Here is a 21,399-nt window from a genome sequence, read left to right on the forward strand (position 1 = left end):
ACAATGGCTGCCAGGTGTCTAGGAAACTACAAGCTTTCCTCACTGAAGTTCCATAAAATAACTAAGGGATCATAAACTAGCAGAAAAACTCATCAAAGAAGGACCATAAAAAGTTACAAATTAAAAAAGTGAAAAAGGCTCCTTATATAATCTATTTTCTGGAAAATGATTAGATAATTTCCATAGGAACAGAAATGAAAAACAAGGTGGCTTACATGACTGCTTTGACAAACTGAAAGAGAAAATAATTTTGCCAGAACTTTTTCCAATTGAAAGATTCAAGAATAAAATGTTCAAACAATACACTTAAATGATACAAGACACACATTAGAAGCAATCAATAGCAAATTGGAAATCACCAATATATAGGTGGATGTTAATAGTGTTGAATAAAGAAAAACATGAAAACCTTACAACCCAGTACAGGAGTTACCTTCACTCAATAGCATGTATTAATGAATTCTTCAATTTCGATATTTATTTTTTCTAGCATTCCCTTTTGATTCTTTTTTTAAAGATTTTATTTTTTTCCTTTTTCTCCCCAAAGCCCCCCGGTACATAGTTGTATATTCTTTGTTGTGGGTCCTTCTAGTTGTGGCATGTGGGACACTGCCTCAGCGTGGTTTGATGAGCAGTGCCATGTCCGTGCCCAGGATTCGAACCAACGAAGCACTGGGCCGCCTGCAGCGGAGAGCATGGACTTAACCGCTCGGCCACGGGGCCAGCCCCTGATTCTTTTTTTTATACTTTCCATCTCTGTGGTCAAATTCCCTATTCGTTTATGTTCCTCTTTTCTACTAGATCCTTTAACACAGAGAGTTATTGCAGTGGCAGTGATAATAATCCATACATAAGTTAAAACTCATAGAACTGTACACCATAAAAAGTCAATTTTACTGTGTGTTAATTTGCACACAAAAAAGTTGTGACCTTGTTTAAAGCAAAAATAGTAACAATGTACAGTAGAGTTAGGAGGGTACAAAGAAGTAAAATATGTAACAACAAGAATGCAAAAGGTGGGAAGGAAGTAGTATAATATAATATAATAATAATAGAATAGTAAAAAGATAGACTGTAATAAGTTAAAGTTATATAATATAACCTCTAAAATGGTGATCCTTGGGGCCAGCCCCGTGCCCGAGGGGTTAAGTTCGTGCGCGCCACTTCAGCGGCCCAGGGTTTTGCTGGTTTGGATCCTGGGCGAGGACATGGCACTGCTCATCAGGCCATGCTGAAGGGGCCTCCCACATGCCGCAACTAGAAGGACTCACAACTAATAATACACAACTATGTACCGGGGGGCTTTGGGGAGAAAAAGGAAAAATAAAATCTTTAAAAAAAAGAAAACAGTGGTCCTCAAAATGCGGTCTGCAGACCAGCAGCATCAGCATCACCTGGGATCAGCAAGGATGAAATTCTCTTTCTCTACCACAGACCTAACTGAATCAAAAACTCTGGCAGAATGGCACAGTCTTTCTGTGATTCTGATGCATGCTAAAATTTAAGAACCATCACTTTAGAGCAAGGGTTGGGAAACTTTTTCTGTAAAGGGCCAGATAATAAATATATTAGGCTTTCTGGGCCATATGGTCTCTGTAGTGTCTACTTAACCCTGCCTTCATAGCATGAAAGCAGCCACAGACAATACACAGAACACAGCGGGGCCATCTTCTAATAAAATGTTATTTATAAAACAGGCAACCAGCTGGAGTTGGCCCATGTGCTGTAGTTTGCTGAGTTAGAGCCACCGTTAATACAGACATGGCACATGCACACATACACATACACAGATACAGCTAAAATACCAAATGGAAATAAAATGAAATATCAAAAAATACAGACAATCCTCACTTTGTGCAGTAATGTGGGACCATAAAAATGATCTTGCAAGCTGAAATCATGCAAAGCACTTTTAAGATCAATGGGAAAGATTATGATTGTTCTGTGACCTTTAATATCTTTTTGTCAAAACATTTTTGGCCAGGGTGATGGAGAGGAGGGTATTTTATTGACTGAAAAGGGGCATTCAGGAACTTTCTAGAGTTCTAGAAATGTTCTAGATCTTGTTTTGGGTGGTGGTTACATGGATGTATAGACTTATTGAGATTCATTAAATCACACTCTTGAGATCTGTGCATTTCATGTATGTAAATATATGTCAATCAAAGATGTTTTAAAGTACAAAATGAGGGTCTGGAATAAAATCTGCAGCTCACATTGAGTGACATCCTTATTGTAGACAAAATAACATAAATTATGGGGAATAAGTATAAATTCTTCAGGAAGAAAGATGAAGACAGTTCAGGCAGAGGAAACATTTGCAACACTTGAGAAGAGCTATGGAAATGAATGAAGTTTGGGAAACACTGCTCTATGTGATACAGAGCAATCGAAAGATTTTCATCAAGGGAAGGAAATAATCAGACTGTATTTTAGAAAGATCAGTCCTGTATGAATTGAAGGGGAAAGAGATTATAATATCATTCAAAAAACATTGCCGAATAAAATTTTCAAATCATTTTTAATAGTCATCCTCAAATTAGTTGAAAATATACATTTGTCAAGCAAATATCCCTAATGAACATATACTCACTGATGAAAACTAGAGTTATGCCTAACAGTAGAAGGTGGTTCAATATCAGAAAAAGTAAGGCTGGTATAGCCATTATGGAAAACACTATGGGGGTTCCTCAGAAAACTAGAAATAGAATTATGGTACAATCCAGCAGTCCCACTATTGGGTATATATCCAAAGGAAATTAAATCAGGATCTTTTTTTTTATAGGTGTACTTTTTTTTGGTAAGGAAGATTAGCCCCAAGCTAACATCTGTTGCCAGTCTTCCTTTTTTTTCTCCCCAAAGCCCCAGTACATAGTTGTATATCCTAGTTGTAAGTCCTTCTAGTTCTTCTATGTGGGATGCCTCCATAGCATGGCTTTATGAATGGTGTATAGGTCTGTGGTCGGGATCGAAACCAGTGAACTCTGGGCTGCCAAAGTGGAGTGCACAAACTTAACCTCTGCCACCAGGCCAGCCCCTGAAATCAGGACCTTGAAGAGATATCTGCACTCTGATGTTCATTGCAGTTTTGTTCACAATAGCCATAAAATAGAAACAACCTATGAGTCCATGGTTAGACGGATGGGTGTAAATATCACATCTTCTTTATCCATTCGTCTCTTGATGGGCACCTAGGTTGCTTCCAAGTCTTGGCTATTGTGAATAATGCTGCAGTGAACATAGGGGTGCATGTATCTTTATGCCTTTGGCGTTTTCAAGTTCTTTGGATAAATACCCAGCAGTGGGATAGCTGGATCATATATGGTAGATCTGTTCTTAATTTTCTGAGGATATTCCATACTGCTTTCCATAGTGGCTGCACCAGTTTGCATTCCCACCAGCAGTGTACAAGGGTTCCCTTCTCTCCACATCCTCTCCAACATTTGTTGTTTCCTGTCTTGTTAATTATAGCCATTCTGACAGGAGTGAGGTGATACCTCATTGTAGTTTTGATTTGCATTTCCCTGATAGCTAAGGATGTTGAGCATCTTTTCATATGCCTGTTGGCCCTCCATATATCTTCTTTGGAGAAATCTCTGTTCAGATCCTTTGCCCATTTTTTAATTGGGTTGTTGGTTTTTTGTTGTTGAGCTGTATGAGTTCTTTGTATATTTTGGATATTAACCCCTTATCTGATATATGTGATATGATATATTTCATTTTGTTGATGGTTTCCTTTGCTGTGCAGAAGCTTTTTAGTTTGATGTAGTCCCATTTGTTCATTTTGTCTTTTGTTTCCCTTTCCCGGTCAGACATGGTACTTGAAAATATGCTGCTGAGACCGATGTCAAAGAGTGTGATTTTTCTAAATTAAACCAACTTTGCATTCTTGGGATAAATGCCGCTTTGGTCATGTCATATTACATGTTTCAGAAATTCCCTGGATTTGATTTACTGGTGCTTGGTGAAGCATTTTTGCATCTATGTGGGATGCAATGAGGAATATCAGTATCTATGATAGATATTGGTATGTAACATTCTTTTTTTGTAATGTGTTGTCATGTTTTGGTACCAGAGTAATGCTGATGTTCTAGAATGAATTAGAAAGTGTTTCCTTCTCCTCTGTTTTCTGAGTCTGTATCGATCACTATTATTTAGTAGTAGTAGTAGATGGTGGTAAATATTTCTCTTATCCCCTGGTGAAGCTATGTGGGCCTAGAGTTTTCTCTTTTTTAATCGAGGTATAATTGATATGTAACATTATTTTAGTTTCAGGTACACAACATAATGATTCGATATTTGTATATATTGCAAAATGAACATGCTCAATAAGTCTGGTTAACATCTGTCACCATACGTAGTTACATAAAAATTTTTTTTCTTGTCATGAGGACTTTTAAGATCTACTCTCTTAGCAGCTTTCAAATATGAAGTACAGTATCATTAACTATAGTCACTGTGCTGTACATTACATCCCCAGGACTTATTTATTTTATAACAGGAATTTTGTACCTTTTGACCTCCTTTACCCATCTAGCCCCGCCCCTAACCCCACGTGCCCTGCCTCTGGCAACTACCAATCTGTTCTCTGTATCTATGAGCTTGGTTTTATTGTTGTTGTTTAATTCCACATATAAGTGAGATCATATGATATTTGTCTTTCTCAGACTGACTTATTTCACTCAGCATAATGCCCTCAAGTCCATCCATGTAGTCACAAATGGCAAGGTTTCATTCTTTTTTATGGCTGAATAGTATTCCAGTGTGTATGTGTGTGTGTGTGTGTGTGTGTGTACATATATACCACATCTTCTCTATCCATTCTCCCATTGATGGACTGTTGTTTCTATATCTTGGCTATTGGAAATAATGCTACAGTGAACATGTGTGTGCATATATCTTTTCAAATTGGTATTTTCATTTTCTTCAGGTAAATACCCAGACGTGAATTGCTGGATCATATGGTAGTTCTATTTTTTCATTTTTTTAGGAGTCTCCATATGTTTTCCATATTGGCCACACCAATTTACATTCCCACCAACAGTGCACAGGGGTTCCCTTTTCTCTACATCCTCACCAACACTTGTTATTTATTTTCTTTTTAATGATAGCCATTCTAACATGTGAGATGATATCTCATTGTGGTTGTTTTTTTTTTTTAAAGATTGGCACTTGAGCTAACAGCTATTGCCAATCTTTTTTTTTTTTAAGGATTGGCAGCTGAGCTAACAACTGTTGCCAATCTTCCTTTTTTTTTTTTCTTTCTGCTTTTTCTCCCCAAATCCCCCCAGTATATAGTTGTATATTTTAGTTGTGGGTCCTTCTAGTTGTAATACGGGGGACGCCGCCTCAACATGGCCTGATGAGTGGTGCCATGTCCGCGCCTAGGACCTGAACCAGAGAAACCCTGGGCCGCCGTTGCAGAGCGCACGAACTTAACCACTTGGTCACGAGGCCGGCACCCTCATTGTGGTTTTGATTAGCATTTCCCTGATGATTTGTGATGTTTCATGTACCTGTTGGCCTTCTATATGTCATCTTTGGAAAAATGTCTATTCAGATCCTCTTCCCATTTTTTAATTGGATTGTTTGGATATTTGCTACTGATTTTTGTGACTTCTTCATATATTTTATATATAAAGATACATGATTTATATCAGATACATGATTGTAAATACTTTCTCCCATTTAGTGTGTTGCCTTTTCATTTAGTTGATGATTTCCTTTACTGTGCCTAGAGTTTTCTTTGAGAGAAGCTTTTCATTATGAATTTGATTCATTATGAATTCTTTAATAGACATAGGGATACTTAGATTTTTATAATTATTTTTAAGTCAGTTTAAGTAATTTGTGTTTTTCAAGATCTGTCCATGTTATCTAAATTGTTGCATATATTGGTGTAACATTCATAATATCTCTGTATTATTTTTAGTGTCTTCAGTATCTGATGTGATATTTCTTCTTTCATTCCTAATATTGGCAGTTTTTCATTTTTTTTAATGAATAGACTTTATTATCTTTTTTAGCAGTTTTAGGTTTATGCAAAAATGAGCTGAAAGTTCAGAGTTCCCCTATTCCTCCTCACCCTCACCTCAATTTTCACCATTATTACTATCTTGCAGTAGTGTGGCACATTTGTCAAAATTGATGAGCCAATATTGATACGTTATTAGCAACTAAAGTTGAATAATGTCCCCTCCAAAATTTATATTCACCTGGAACCTCAGAATGTGACCTTGTTTGGAAATAGGCTCTTTGTAGATGTAATTGTTTAAGTTAATATGACATCATACTGGATAGGGTATGCCCTAAATCCAGTGACCCGTGTCCTTATAAGAAGAGGAGAGGACACACAGAGATAGGCAGAGAGAGAAAGGCCATATGAAGACAGAGATGGAGACTGGAGTGAAGCAGCTGCAAACCCAGAACTGCCAGGACCCACCCGAAGTCAGGAAGAGGCAAGGAAGGATTCCTCCCTAGAGTCTTCATAGGGAGCGCGGCCCTGCTGACGCCCTGACTTCGCACTTCTGGTCTCAAGAACAGTGAGGGAATACATTTCTGTTGCTTTAAGCCACCCAGTGTGTGTAATTTGTTACAGCAGCCCTAGAAAACGAATGCAATATTTAACCCACATTCTGCTTAAGGTATTAAGCCCATTGTAGTGGTTTTAAAATACGTCTACAAATTCTTTTATTTTTCACTTCAAGAAGCAGAGACTAATTCCTCTCCCCTTGAGTGTGCGCTGGACCTGATGACTTGCTTCTAATGAATAGAATAAAGGGAAAATGAGGATGTGCAGATTTGGAGACGAGGCCAGGGTTGGCAAACTATAGCCTGTGGGCTGGCTGCCTATTTTTATAAATAAAGTTGTATCAGAACATAATATGCCCATTTGTGTACATATGGTATGTGGCTGTTTTTGCACTAAAACAACTGAGGTGAATAGTTTCAATAGAGACTATGTGGTATGCAAGCCTACAGTGTCTACTATCTAGCCCTTTAAGAAAAAGTTTGCCAATCCCCAAACTAGGTCATAAAAAGCACCACGGCTTTTGCTTGCCCTTAATAACTTGCTCTGGGGAAAGCCAGCTACCTTGTCACAGGGACACTCAGACGGCCCTGTTGAAAGGCCCATGTGACAAGGAACTGGGGCCTCCTGCAAACAGCTAGGTGAGTGAGCAATCTTGGAAGTAGTTCCTCCAGCCCCAGTCAAGCTTTCAGATGACTGCATCCCTGGGCAACAGCTTGATTCCAGCTTCATGAGAGGCCCTGAGCCAGAACCACCCACCTAAGCGGCTCCCAGATCCCTGATCTTTAGAAACTGTGTGAGATAATAAGTGTTGCTGTCTTAAGTTGCTAAGTTTTGGGGTAATTTGTTATGCTGCGGTAAATAACCAATTCACTCATCCTCCCCTTCTGCAGTTTTCAATGCAGCCTGTAAGCTGCTGTGTGTCTTTATCTATGCTATGGGCTTTTGCCATTTTAGAAACATACTGGGAAACGAGAACTTTATATGAGGAAATTCCCAGGTGACAAAGATAGGACTTTTGGGAAACAAAAGATATTGGAAGGCAAGGGCTATGTCTTCTATATTTTTCATAATTCTCCTTACTCATAGCACTGTGTATGATCATTGCTACTGATTTTGATAATATCACTAAAAAGTATTAGGTTTGTAAATCATGCTTATTTGAGTCAGCAGGCAGAATGTTTGCTCTATTCCCTATTATTCATATAAAAAGGAGTATTAAAGTATGCCGCTGTAATCTTTATTAGGTGTGCCTTAAGGGTTTTAGTTGTTTTCCATAAATGTAAACCAAGTTGCCTCTAGCTGGGATGGTGTCGAGTTGTCTGGGTGTATTAGTTTTCTATTGCTGCATTAAGGTATTATCACAAACTTTGTGGCTTAAAACAACACACTTATTACTTGATTTCTGAGGGTTAGGACTCTGAACATGGCCTAGCTGGGCCTTCTTCTTAGGGTCTTACAAGGCTTCAGTCAAGGTATTGGCTAGGGCTAGATTCTCATCTGGAAGCTCAATTGGGGAACTCATGTGGTTGTTCACAGCGTTCAGTTCCTCGTGGTTGTAGGCCTGAGAGCTTCATTTTTTGGGCTTTGGGGACTTTCGTTTTGTTTTGTTTTTTTGTTATTATTGCCTCTTGGCCAGAGGCTGCCCTCAGTTTATGGAGGCCACCCATACTTTCTTGCCATATGGAGTTCCCTAACATGGCCATAGCAAGCAAGGGAGAGACTCCAGGAGGACGGGCACTGTGGTTTTATATAGCATCATCACATAATTGTGTACATGTAATCACACATATCCCAGCACCTTTACTATATTCTCTTGATTAGAAGCAAGTCTCACTCACACTCAAAGGGAGGGATCACACAAAGTTGTAAACATGAGGAGGTGGGGATTATGGGAGCTACTTTAAGAATATGTCAGCCACAATGGACTTGGAGATCATGCAAATCCTCCTTGCCAGGTGGAATTAATGTCTTACCAAAGATGGTTTCTGTACCTAAAAAGGGAGTGTGGTATATTGTTTATTTTTTTCCCTCCTCTGTGCTGCAAATGGATGACGCCCAGGAGGATGTTGAATAGAAGAATAGAAGATAAATGAATAGAAATGGGACAATAAAAAACAGGGAAGGTAAAAGATATACCTAATCCCAAAACATACCTTCAGTCTAGAAAATACTGTAGCTGAAAACAGCTTGGCATGCAGCTAGCTAGACTGACCCTAAGCAAAGGCTTCCTGCTTATGAGGAGCCTAAGGTGCTGTCGCCAGTAGCATAAAGGGAGCCCATTTCTACAAGGTCACAGATATAGTTTAAAAAGTGCTATTATTTGTTCCTTTTCAATCATACCTGCATAGATTAAGTTCACATTTTAGTAAGACCTTAGGATAAGAAGGACAACAGTAGATGTGACAGATCCCAAATCTACTTTGATTTGTGACATGCATGCATTCATTCATTTAGTGAATTGCTTTTGAATGCTTACCATATGCAAGGCCCTTTGCTCGGTGCTATTCAATTTTACATGTGGTTATGGTGTATGTCAATGGGAAAGAGTACCACCACTACCGCCTATACCTGCCATTGGTGTGGGAAGATGGATTGAGGCAAATGTGCCTAGTTTCTGCCAGCCCTGGTATATTGTGTTATTTCATGAAGTTTGGTGGTAAAGGACAGGAAAGTGAGTAGGTAAGTCAGAGGGAAATTTGAATAGGGGAGACATGGACATGCTTATAGGCAAAGGAGAAACCCAACCAATAAGAAGAGCCCGAAGACGATACATTTATGTGTGCCAAAAGAATCTGTTACATAGTAACATAGTAGGTGCTCAGTTATATTAGTTGTCTTACCCTTCTCCTTACAGTCTCTCCTCACCCTTTCTTAAACATATATTACACTGCTCTATAATGTGTCATACATGGTAGTAGATACTATAGTAACCAAACCTCTGACCCCTTTCCCTTTATGTCCCATCCAGCTTGGAAACATCATTAGTCATTTCAGCAATCACTTCCTCCCAGTCTTACTTCCTCCACCCATTGTCAACCTTTGGCCTTTTCTCCTTTGTGCTGTCAACGCAAATAATCCATAACCAACCTATAAATCAAATTTGGGTTGAGTTTATTATGAGCCAGAGTGAGAATTATAACCCAGCAAGGCCTTAGAAGGTGTTCCCGAGAAGCATGGGTTTCAATACAGTCTTATATCATTTTAGAACAAAGAAGATACATTAAACACACCCAGGATACATTTTCAAAGAGAGATTCACTTGCAAATTAGCAGGTCAACATGACCATGATGCCAGGAAAGGGACTAATCTGTGTGTTACCCATAGGGTGTAGGAGGGGAGGTATGCATTCTTTATCTCAAGAGATTCCTTACTTTAATGGATAAGTAGATGTACGATGTATGTTTGATAGGCCATAAATCAGGCATTCTAGTTCAAGCCAAATCAGTTTTGAACTCGAATAGTTACCCCATATACCTCAATATGTGAAAATTTCTTGTCACGTTCTCCTTTTGATTAATAATCTTTCAATAGAAGGCACTGCTGATCAAAATATTGTCCCTCAGTGCCAGGGTGGTTGCTGCCTGCCCTGGGTCCATCATGTCCCTCGGTGCTGGGTTTTTATTTCATTGATTTGCCCAGTTATCCATGTTGGGGGGAATAGTCAGATATAGTGGACAAGCATAGAGGTATATATTAACAGGGGAATTGTTTCATAGGCTACGTAACTTGTCAGTTATTTTTAGATTATCGCACAAACATTGCACATGTGCTTTTACATGACTTCTTACAGTTACATTGTTTATAACAATCATAGAACAGGTAATCCAATGCTCCAAATGATTAGCTTAAAAATGAATTCTTAGGCATAGCCTTAATAAAAGGGGATTCATTCAGGGTTGTAGGATCCATCAACCGTCTCAAGTTTCTGAGCAATCATTACTCTAGCTTGCATGCCAGTCATACAACACTGAGAAAACAGTAATTAGTTTGAATATTATGACCAATACAAGAATTCCAAGGAGTAATAGAAATAGGAATTGCAATCCAGGTCACAAATGGAAGCCAATACCAGAAGGGAGCCAACCAAACAAATCAAGACCAGGTATAAGATTGCTTAAGGCATTTACCTGCTTTTGTGTGTGTGTGTGTGTGTGTGTGTGTGTGCTTTAGCAGAGATGACACATTGGAAGATTCCTCAGGTATAAAAACACAGCATTTGTTTGAATGATTTATATGTGCCACCTTGGGATGCTGTAAGAATATCTAAGGCCATTCTATTTTGAAGGACAGCCTTTCTCATGAAAGACATTTCAGTATTTAATAAGGCTATTCCTGTTTGACCACTGTTAAGGGCCTCTGTATGTGATATGACATCCTCTAGCCCCAAAGGAGGAACAACTAAAGCTAGCTTCTTGGTGGTCATACCAGTGGAACACTGAATGAGCCCATCTGGCCTTAAAGAGAGAGGGACTGGCAACAGGTGTTAGCTCAGTCTGAATCCTTCCCTGCATCCAAGGGAAACTCAGGGTGCGGTGTTTAGCCATCCAGGCAGTAGCTAAGGACAGGGATTTTTTCCACATAACCATTGAGTTCCATTATGAGCCACTCAATAAATGTCTGGCCTTCAAGACCAGTCTGTTCCAAATTAGTCACTTTCTTTAAGTATAATAGTATTTTGAAACCTCAAATGGAACAATTATAAAATAGGTATACAGTTTAAGCATAACAAAGGTTTAAATGCGGAGACACAAGGTTGGGAATACAGGCCTGGTCTGGAGTCTTGGGACAGCTGTCTACAACAGATATTGTCTTCTTCTCATCCTGGTGTGGTCCTTTCCAACAGGCTGCAGAGAGTCTTTCATTTGATGCCTCTTTTGATAAATAAATTCTCCAGTTTATAGCCCATGATACTTAAGGTCTGGAAGCTCTGTGAAAAGAATCAGCTACCAACCTTTCATTTAAGCATCTCAATGGGACCCTGATAACAATGTAATATCTCCCTTAAGCAAACTTCGTTCATATGTTTCCTCATCTAATTGCATAGGGCATCCAGTTATTATCTCGAAAGGAGACAGCCAATGCTTAGCAAAGGGCGTAGAACTAAGACTGAAGAGGTTTTGGCCATGAGAGATTAAATGCTTCTGAAAGCTTTGCCCGTTAAGTTTTGATTATGCTGTTAGTTCTTTCCACCAGTCCTGAGGATCAGGGATAGTAAGTGCAGTGGAAATGCTGCATTGTTAGCCAAATGTTACAAATAGATTTAATTATTTGTCTGGTGAAATGAGTTCCCCAGTCACCATGTAACTCAGTAGGAATTCCTCAAACAAGAATTATCCTTTTCAATGATAATTTACCTGAAGCTGTTGCTCTTCTGAAGGAAAGGCCTCAACCCAACATGAGAGCATATGGATCATTACAAGATATTTATCCTTGAGAGGGGGGCATTTGGACAAAGTCCAATTGTCATACCTCAAAGGGTCCTTTAGGAAGGGGAAAGTGGCCTTGTGACTCATGAAATAGTTTCCCTAGATTATATTTTGGGCTTTATGAGCCACTGTGGGAGAAAGTTTCCAAAAGTATTGTTTTCCCCCTTTTCTTGCACCTTTATTTCTTCTCTTCTGTGGCAATTTCTTGAGTGTATAGAAGGAAACCTATAGTGGGTTACCAGAGTTAATAGAAAATAGCAGGCATTCTTGAGGCTGGACAGCTTATCCAGCTTGATAACATCTTTGGTTATGGTTTAAGTAAGACCCACCTATAAACCAATTAAATAATAGAATGCAGTCGTGGTTTATTCCCCTTGTGATGTTGGAAGCAAGGTAGCAAGGTTAAAATAGTGAATAATCTTTACCTACACAATATAACGTAAGAAGGTTTATCATCATTTACTGGACAATGCTTCCATGCAATTTAGCATACCAAACAAGCCTAATAGTATCCCCCCCGCCCCCCCTTTATAGGAAGAGAGAACAAATTCCTCTGAGAAGTCTCAGGGGCCCTCTGAAAATACTTATAGAAATTCTCGTCCTTCTTCCAGGTCAAAAGGAAACCTTTATTCAGGATTTGAATATTTTTGGGGGAGGGAGGAGGAGCTTGTCAAAAATATCAAACAATTTTAAAACACTTGGTCAAACAAGATCAAGTGTCTGCTCATCTTGTCGCTATGAAACAGTCAAGGGCAAATAGAGCATATCCTTTTTGAGAGAGAAAGGCAAATTCTAATTCTTGTACAAGCTTACTTTTTATTAAAACTCATTTACTTAATTGGATTTACTTAATCTTAGCCAACTTGACCAGGCATAAAACTCTCAGACTTTCTCTTTCACAAATCTTCTATAATTTCTTTTTACATTCAGAATTTGTTCCATGCTTTCATTCTGCCCTGCTAGTACTTTAGAACAATTTTATCTTTCTTAACCCAACAAACAAAAATACTTCCATTCTTTATACCTTCTTTACTGAAAACATATTTTACTTTCCTTGTATATAGAGCTGTTTTTCTTATTAATTTTTAGTAGCTTTAATTACATATATCAGTTAGAACTTTTAACCCTTACAGACCTTAATTTCTAAGTAAAAACTAAGTAAGCAATTATAAACTTTCTTTTACATTAGCATTTTGGGGCAAATTTATAACTACCTTTTATAATTTCTGGAAACATGTTACCTTTGTAGTATAATCTTTCAGTAAAATAGAAGACATGTTTACTAATAGACCCAAACACTTTTTAGTTTCTCTATAATAAAAAGCCAAAAGTAAATAAACTTAGATACATTTAGCAATGTTTCAGTATTTTATCTTATTTGAAAATGACCCAGATGCTCAACAAGTTTTTATCATTTAACTTAATTTAGCAAAACTTGAAAGTTTTAAGTTACCAAAAAGAATTTGAAAGCTTTTTTCTAAGTATTCAGACCGTAAAATATAATTATTGTACCCACAAACTCTTACCCATTTTTATCTATCTAAATCATTTGTGTCCCACAATTATGTTCAGATTACCCATAAAAACTTCATGAGACATTAGACAAAATTAGCTATCATTTAAAGCTATTATTTTGCTGATGAATTTGTAACAGATAACAAGAGCATATTTGACTATTAAACCCAGGCTGCATGTCTGCATCATATCCAAATACTGACAACTTTGAGGACATGCCTATTTCAATCAAACCAACAAACTTAAACAAGCTTTTATTTACCAAAGATTAATTTGTCTCAAGTTAACTTGAAAGACATTGGGTTAATTTCTATTACGTTCAGAATTTAAGTAAGTGCTTACTTTAAGCCAATTAAACAGAGCTCTTAATTTTGTCCATACCATCTGGAGGTGAAGTATCACACATGTATAGCATACATATAGACACACATATACAGGTCTCCACAGCTATTCTTTTAAAATTACTGCCATGAATCAGGTACAGTAATATAAAGCTCCCTAGTTATGAATCCAAATTTTGTTTTAAGCCTTTTTACTAATATTTGTGAGGAAGACACTAAAGATGCTAGATTTGGGGTGAGGCTGTTGTTATGGCCATTTTTCAGGCCTTTTTAAAAATTTTTCTTCAATTTTAGGAATTGGTGATGAACAATTGGTGATGAGCTAGATAACAGTTCCCAGAGAGGTGAGGCCATAATCCTTTTTAAGATAAAGGAACTGAGTGGAATCTGAACTGCCTCTAGAACTGCTTTTCCAGTCTTACAGGGATTTGTAAGTTGAGGGCACCTGTCCAATCCCATCACCCTAATTTGCTTTTTTTCCCACTGGGTGCTTAGGTTTAATTTAACTTAGGGAAGAAGGTCTGAAAAGAAAATTCCTATCAGACTCAATATCAGCTTCCAGTTTGGCCAAATTTCTGATCCTAAGTTGCTTAAATCCTTTCAAATACCTTGTTGGTTTCAGCCAGGACAAACAGTAACTGAACTGGTACTGAACAGTTCCAGTAATCTTTAGTGTAGCAGTTTCCCAGAAAACTTCTCAGAGTCTCATTAACTTGTAGATTATGGGGGTGTCTGTAAAGTCATGGCCTAATATATTCCTTTAACTACTATTTATAACAATTTTCTATTAGCTTTTTGCAGCAGAACTTTCAATAAGATTATTTTGGAATGTTGAAGTTTTTGCTTTTTAAGTGCACTTTTAACTGATCTTATCTAATCAGAATGTTCCTTCTAATGGCCAATGTAATTCCCCTGAGGCTGGCAGAAGCTTGGTAGGACCCTTAGCCACGAATGGAGCACAACCCACATTTCTCTCTATCTCTGACCACAAAACAGGGTGTGACCGCATTTTGTCTGACCATTTTTCAGGACCTCTAACCTGACAATTATTAAGCCAAGCCCTGAGGACATGAAACAAGCTGGGTAAAATATTTTTTTCCTGTTCTTTGTAAATATTTACAGCTTCCAGAACCTTTGGTTTTTGAGCAATTGTGCTGGAAGTTGGTGAGCTTGACTCAAAATTTCTTTGTTACCTGTCTCTTAAAAAGGAGCCCCACAGTGGCCACTGTAATTTCAAATTATCACAGGTTATCTTGCCAGCCAATAACAGCTATCCTTATTTCATTAAGCATTTGCAAATCACAGCGTGAAGCCAGCTGGAGTTCGGAGGTGAGGCTGCCTATTTGGGAGCTCGATTTCCTGCTTTTCTTTTAGTTTTGTTTTGCTATAAAGTCTGAACAATTCCTAGGGACAGTGTAGTGGGTCAGAAATGTGCTGCTTGTGAGTGTTACTCCCTAAAGAAAGGTTGTAAACTCTCTCTTATGTGCCTCAGTTTCTCCCACTGACAGCCTAAAACTGCCATGGGGGCTCAGAGCTCGGGTAACCAACCCTCATATGAGCTTCCCTGGACAAGCCTTTAATTAATTAACGTGGATGATAGGGGAGTTCTTTATGAGACTGCTACACATCATGAGAACTCAACCCTCCAACACTCCTGCTAAGGTTCTCAGTCACCTGAGAATGCCTTTTGGCTGGGAGGAGCAATGTCCCTTTTCTTCGGAGCTGAACACATCAGTCACTCATTTCTCTATCAAGCAGTTTGTTCAACTTTATATAAACACAAATCTTTACAATTTAAAGCCAAATTAAAAAGGTCAGCCCTCCCCATTCACTCCAAAGTTCCCTCTAGACCTCCCTGGCCTAGGAAATTCCTCCTAGGTTCCTCAGTCCTAGGAATTCCCCCTAGGTTCCTCTTACCTAGGGTATGTACCAGTACCCCCTTAAGACACCTAGTCTTAAGGTTTGAAACAACTCAGATAAACTCTGGACCATCGACTTAAAATAAAGAGGTCCTGGTTTCAGGAGAACTCGCCAGAGTCATCTGAAGAATGCAGTGATGTGGGAGGGCTCAATGGCCCCTGTTAGTACTGAATGCCAGTTCAGTGTAGATTCCAGGTGGTCTCTGGTGGGTTTCTCTGAAATCCTGCTGCAACTACGCCAACAAATGTCACCGCAAATAATCCACAACCAACCTATAAATCAAAATTGGGGTGAGTGTATTATGAGGCAGAGTGAGGATTATAACCCAGGAAGGCCTTAAAAGGCGTTCCCGAGAAGCATGGGTTTCAATACAGTCTTATATCATTTTAGAACAAAGAAGATACATTAAACACACCCAGGATACATTTTCAAAGAGAGATTCACTTGCAAATTAGCAGGTCAACATGACCATGATGCCAGGAAAGGGACTAATCTGTGTGTTACCAGAAGGGTGTAGGAGGGGAAGTATGCATTCTTTATCTCAAGAGAGATTCCTTACTTTAATGGATAAGCAGATGTACGATGTATGTTTGATAGGCCATAAGTCAGGCTTTCTAGTTCAAACTGAATCAGTTTTGAACTCAAGGAGTTACCCCATATACCTCAATATGTGAAAATCTCTTGTCAGTGCCCAACCCAGAGGACCTCCCTAATCATGTTTTCTGCTGCCATGTTGATTGTTTTGCCACCTCAGTTGGGTCCTCACTGCTGATTGGTGCCTTTAATTCATATCTATTAGCATGTCCCACAGTAGCTATCCAAACTTCCTCTGTTCCTTATGATTCCAACTCTATCATCCTTCTCTTTCACCAGGTGACTTGTGCTTCCTGTAGTGGGGTTTCTCAACTTCCTTTCTACTCACCTCATAATCTTTTATAGCCATCCTCACTTTTCTATTTTCTTGCAGAACAAAGTGAGTAAATACACACACACACACACACACGCCCCTACCTTCTGGTCAAGGCTTTTAGTCCCAAACCTTCCCACCTCCTCAAAGCTTATCTCAGCCATGACTATCCCTCACTCTAGTGAAAAGACACATTACCTACTATAGCGTGGTATATTATAGAATCATTTCCAGGTCGTCTATGCCTTGAAATTTAATATCTCTTTTAAAATTAGAGGGGGAAAAAAACTGTAACAAGTTTTTTAAAGTTAAAATAATTTTAAAATGTTTAAATAACGAACATTTATTAAATTAGCAACTTTTAAAACTTTATTTTTTCCAAAAGTAATACATTTGTACTTCATAGATAATTTAGAAATTCAGATTAAAAGAGAAGAAAAAACATCACTATCCCTACATCCAGAGATAACCATGGTCAACATTGTTTATATTCTTCTAGTTATTTGTATGTGTTAATCCCATGGTACCTATTCTCATGTCACCTTCCTCTTTTCACACTGTTATGAATATTTTTATCTGTTCTATAATTTATTTAACAAATCTTCCCTGTAGTGGTATTATGTTGTTCCCACTTATTTTTGTTTTAAATAATTATGTGATCAAATCTTTATACTAGACCCTTTTTGCAAATTCCTGATTATTCATTTAAAATAAATTTCTTGAAGTAGAATTTTGGATCAAAGGATATTTACATTTTAAGACTACTGATACCTCGTTTTTTTTTTTAAGATTGGCACCTGAGCTAACATCTGTTGCCAATCTTCTTCTTTTTTTTCCCCCTTCTTCTTCTCCCCAAAGCCCCCCGTACATAGATGTATACATATTCTAGTTGTGAGTGCCTCTAGTTGTGCCATGCTAATAATACCTCTTGCCAAATAATTATACTTCAAAAAAGTAGCAACAATTATTTAAGCACCAGCAATGTATGCAAGTGTCTGTTTTCCCACACCCCTTCCAAAGCACTGTATACCATCTACAAAAGCAATCTTAGCTGCTTTGCAAGTAGAAACTTGCATTTTGTGTTAATCTCATTTTGTTTTAATTTGCATTTCTTTGATGCTGAAGTTGAATATTTTTCATATTGGCCATTGTGTCTCTTTTGTGAATTGCCTGTTCATGAAACTTTTTCTCCTCCTCCCACTTTATTTGTATGTTTATCTACCTTGATAATTTTAAAACTCACAATTGTTCAAATTAATGAAAGTTTATTTAATACGTCATTTTTCTGGTAGCTCTGAATTGGGTTTTTCTCAACACAAAGGATAGACTTTTTTGCGTTTAACATAGACTAGAGAAAAAAATCTATGATGTATAAATGTGTGTGTGTATATATATATCTGAAAGATATAAAGAGAAGGATGATAGAGTTGGAATCATAAGGAACAGAGGAGGTTTGGATAGCTGCTGTGGGACATGCTAATAGATGTAAATTAAAGGCACCAGTCAGCAGTGAGGACCCAACTGAGGTGGCAAAACAATCAACATGGCAGCAGAAAACATGATTAGGGAGGTCCTCTGGGTTGGGCACAAAGGAGGAAGGGCCAAAGTGTACAATGGGTGGAGGACGTAAGACTGGGAGGAAGTGATTGCTGAAATGACTAATGATGTTTCCAAGCTGGATGGGACATAAAGGGAAAGGGGTCATTCAGTTTGGTCACTATAGTATCCACGACCACATATGACACACTGTAGAGCAGTGTAATATGTTTAAGAAAAAAAAGTGAGAGACTGTGTAAGGAGAGGTACCCCTAACATGACAACTAATATAACTGAGCACCTACTATGTTACCATGTAACAGATTCTTTTGGCACACATAAATACATCATCTTTAGGCTCTTATTGGCTGAGCTTCTCCTTTGCCTATAAGCATGTCCGTGTCTCTCCTTTTCAAAATTTCCCTCTGACTTAGCTACTCACTTTCCTGTCCTTTACTACCAAGCTTCTTGAAAGAACACTGTATACCAGAGCCGGTAGAAACTAGGCATATGTGCCTCTATTCCTCCTCCCACACCCATGGCAGGTATAGCCAGTAGATAGATGGTGGCACTCTTTCCCATTCACACACATCATAAACATTAGCTCAACAAAACTGCTTAATACTGTTCTTTGTAGCTTATTTACTCTTTTTTTTTTTTTTTGAGGAAGATTAGCCCTGAGCTAACTACTGCCAATCCTCCTCTTTTTGCTGAGGAAGACTGGCCCTGAGCTAACATCCATGCCCATCTTCCTCTACTTTATATGTGGAATGCCTACCACAGCATGACTTTTGCCAAGCGGTGCCATGTCTGCACCCGGGATCTGAATTGGCGAACCCTGGGCCGCCCGAGAAGTGAACGTGCACACTTAACCGCTGCACCACTGGGCCGGCCCCTATTTACTCTGCTTTCTGCAACATTACTTTATTGATTATCATTCAGGGTTCTGGAATAATTAGTAGATAATTAAAAATAAAGCATAATGACATTGATCTTGGTCTACTTGTGTGACTTACAGATTATTCTTCAGTAATATTATATTGCATTTTCTCTTTTAAATTTTCAAACATTTTTCAAGTTTGCAGTAGGTGGCAGCAGCAGAAAGCATCCTTTCATTTGGTTTAAAATGTAATCAGGCATTTATGGGGGACAATATAAAGGAATTTGCCCTAAATGTGAAGAGCCTTGTGATGGAGACTACTCCAGAAATGTAAATTCAGCATGAAATTTGTGAGTATTTCATAGCCCATTTAGGAAATACGTTCCAATGAATACTCCTCTTGGGAAAATATATTTTATTTTTCAAATGTTGCAGTGTTTACTAATTACAGTATGTTTCACTATTTTTCTGGAATCTTACTCCCCCCAACCCCAGCTCTTTTTATATTTATAGTGAAAGCTACTTCAAGGCACTAGCCTCTCTTCCAGAGGAGTGGCCTTTTGAACATGACTGTTTAATACGGGAGCCTTGGGTAATTTAACAAATGAAAAATACATGCTAAGAAAATGTGGCCTTTTTAGGCCACTGCTTCCATACGGGTGATCTTCAATGGGGCTTCATTTTGCTAATTTTAAAATTCAGGGCCAATGCATGTCCTAAGAGTATTTGTAATAATTGTCTTTAGATCATAATGTTCCCTCTGAAGTTAGAAAAACACTGTCCATAGTCCATTCACTACAAGGGCAAGCAACTCCACCACAGGGGTTATGAGGACATGCCTGCTTTTGTTTCCAAACTACGACAGCTGGATATTATGTTCCATAGACCAGGAGGGGTAGCTGTCAGATAGGCCTAGTGGTTATGGGTTTTGAGGGGAGAGAGGAACACTTGCTACTCTGGCCAATTGAAAGCTAATGATGATTTTGATGGCAGAGAGAATGATTGTTCTGAACCAGGAGCAAGGAGAGGCTGTAAAAAAAAAAAAATATGGAGCTGTAAGCAGTGGCTTCCTTTTCTATCCTTTCTTGTTTCTTTTCCTTTTTTTGCTGAGGAAGATTTGCCCTGAGCTAACATCTGTGTCGGTCTTCCTCTATGTTTTATGTGGGTTGCCACCACAGCATGGCCACTGAGTGGTATAGGTCTGTGCCCAGGAACTGTACCTGGGCCACCGAAGCAGAGCACACCAAACCTTACCTCTAGGCCATGGGGCCGGCCCCTGTACCCTTTTTTAAGATTGCCTCAGGGGCTGGCCCAGTGGCGCAGTGGTTAAGTGCACACGTTCCACTTTGGTGGCCTGGGGTCCACCGGTTCAGATCCTGGGTGCAGATGTGGCACCGCTCATCAAGCTATGCTGTGGCAGGCATCCCACATATAAAGTAGAGGAAGGTGGGCATGGATGTTAGCTCAAGGCCAGTCTTCCTCAGCAAAAAGAGGAGAATTGGCACCAGATGTTAGCTCAGGGCTGATCTTCCTCAAAGGAAAAAAAAAAAGATTGCCTCAGAATGAAAAAGAACAGATTAGGGGGCCAGCCCCATGGCCGAGTAGTTAAGTTTGTGCCCTCTGCTTCGGCAGCCTAGGGTTTCACTGGTTTGTATCCTGGGCCCGGACATGGCACCACTCATCAAGCCATGCTGAGGTGGCATCCCACATGCCACAACTAGAAGGACCCACAACTGAAAAAATACACAACTATATACCAGGGGGCTTTGGGGAGAAAAAGGAAAAATAAAATCTTAAAAAAAAGTAAAAGAACAAATTAGGACTCAAGAACACAATAAAGGTGATCTGGAGTGATCGTTCCTACTCCAAAGATTAAGGGGGTTTTTTTGGGTAAAGCATTCTTTCACCCTTAATTCTATCCCAGCTCAAACTCTATGTGAACATATATTAAGAAAGGACAGTTTCCAGTTCTAGACTGTAAGGTTCTTCAGGGCAGGGACTATGTATTTATCGCCAGATCTCAGCTCCATGTCAGTACATACGGAATGCCCAGCAAGTTTTTGCTGATGAATAAATGAAGTTTACTATCTCATAGCGACCCTCTCCTCGCATTCTTTTCTTCCTGTTTCCCAAAAACTTTCTGCATGTGCTCCACAGCAGGCTGTGTGCTTACAATGAGAGATGCGTTAACTTTTCCTCCTCAGCAAGAGGACAGCCTAGGAGAGAGGTTTCTGGTAATGATGGGCTATTGTGGACTAGCCAACACAGAAGAGATCTCTAAGCTGATGGCTTTTGGGGTAGTTTTTAAAAGATTAAATCATTAAAACTTTCCAGGCTAAGG

The 21,399-nt window shown here is 38.8% G+C and overlaps 1 protein-coding gene across 12 annotated transcripts in view; it reads left to right on the forward strand.

Annotated features, from left to right (window-relative positions):
* The window catches only part of MAP3K13 (mitogen-activated protein kinase kinase kinase 13), a 165,042-nt gene that overhangs the window by 41,391 nt on the left and 102,252 nt on the right, over positions 1-21,399 (forward strand). The gene's annotated exons all lie outside the window — the stretch shown is intronic.

This window comes from Equus przewalskii, chromosome 18, assembly GCF_037783145.1.
Source record: "Equus przewalskii isolate Varuska chromosome 18, EquPr2, whole genome shotgun sequence".
In the NCBI taxonomy this organism is placed as follows: Eukaryota; Metazoa; Chordata; class Mammalia; order Perissodactyla; family Equidae; genus Equus; species Equus przewalskii.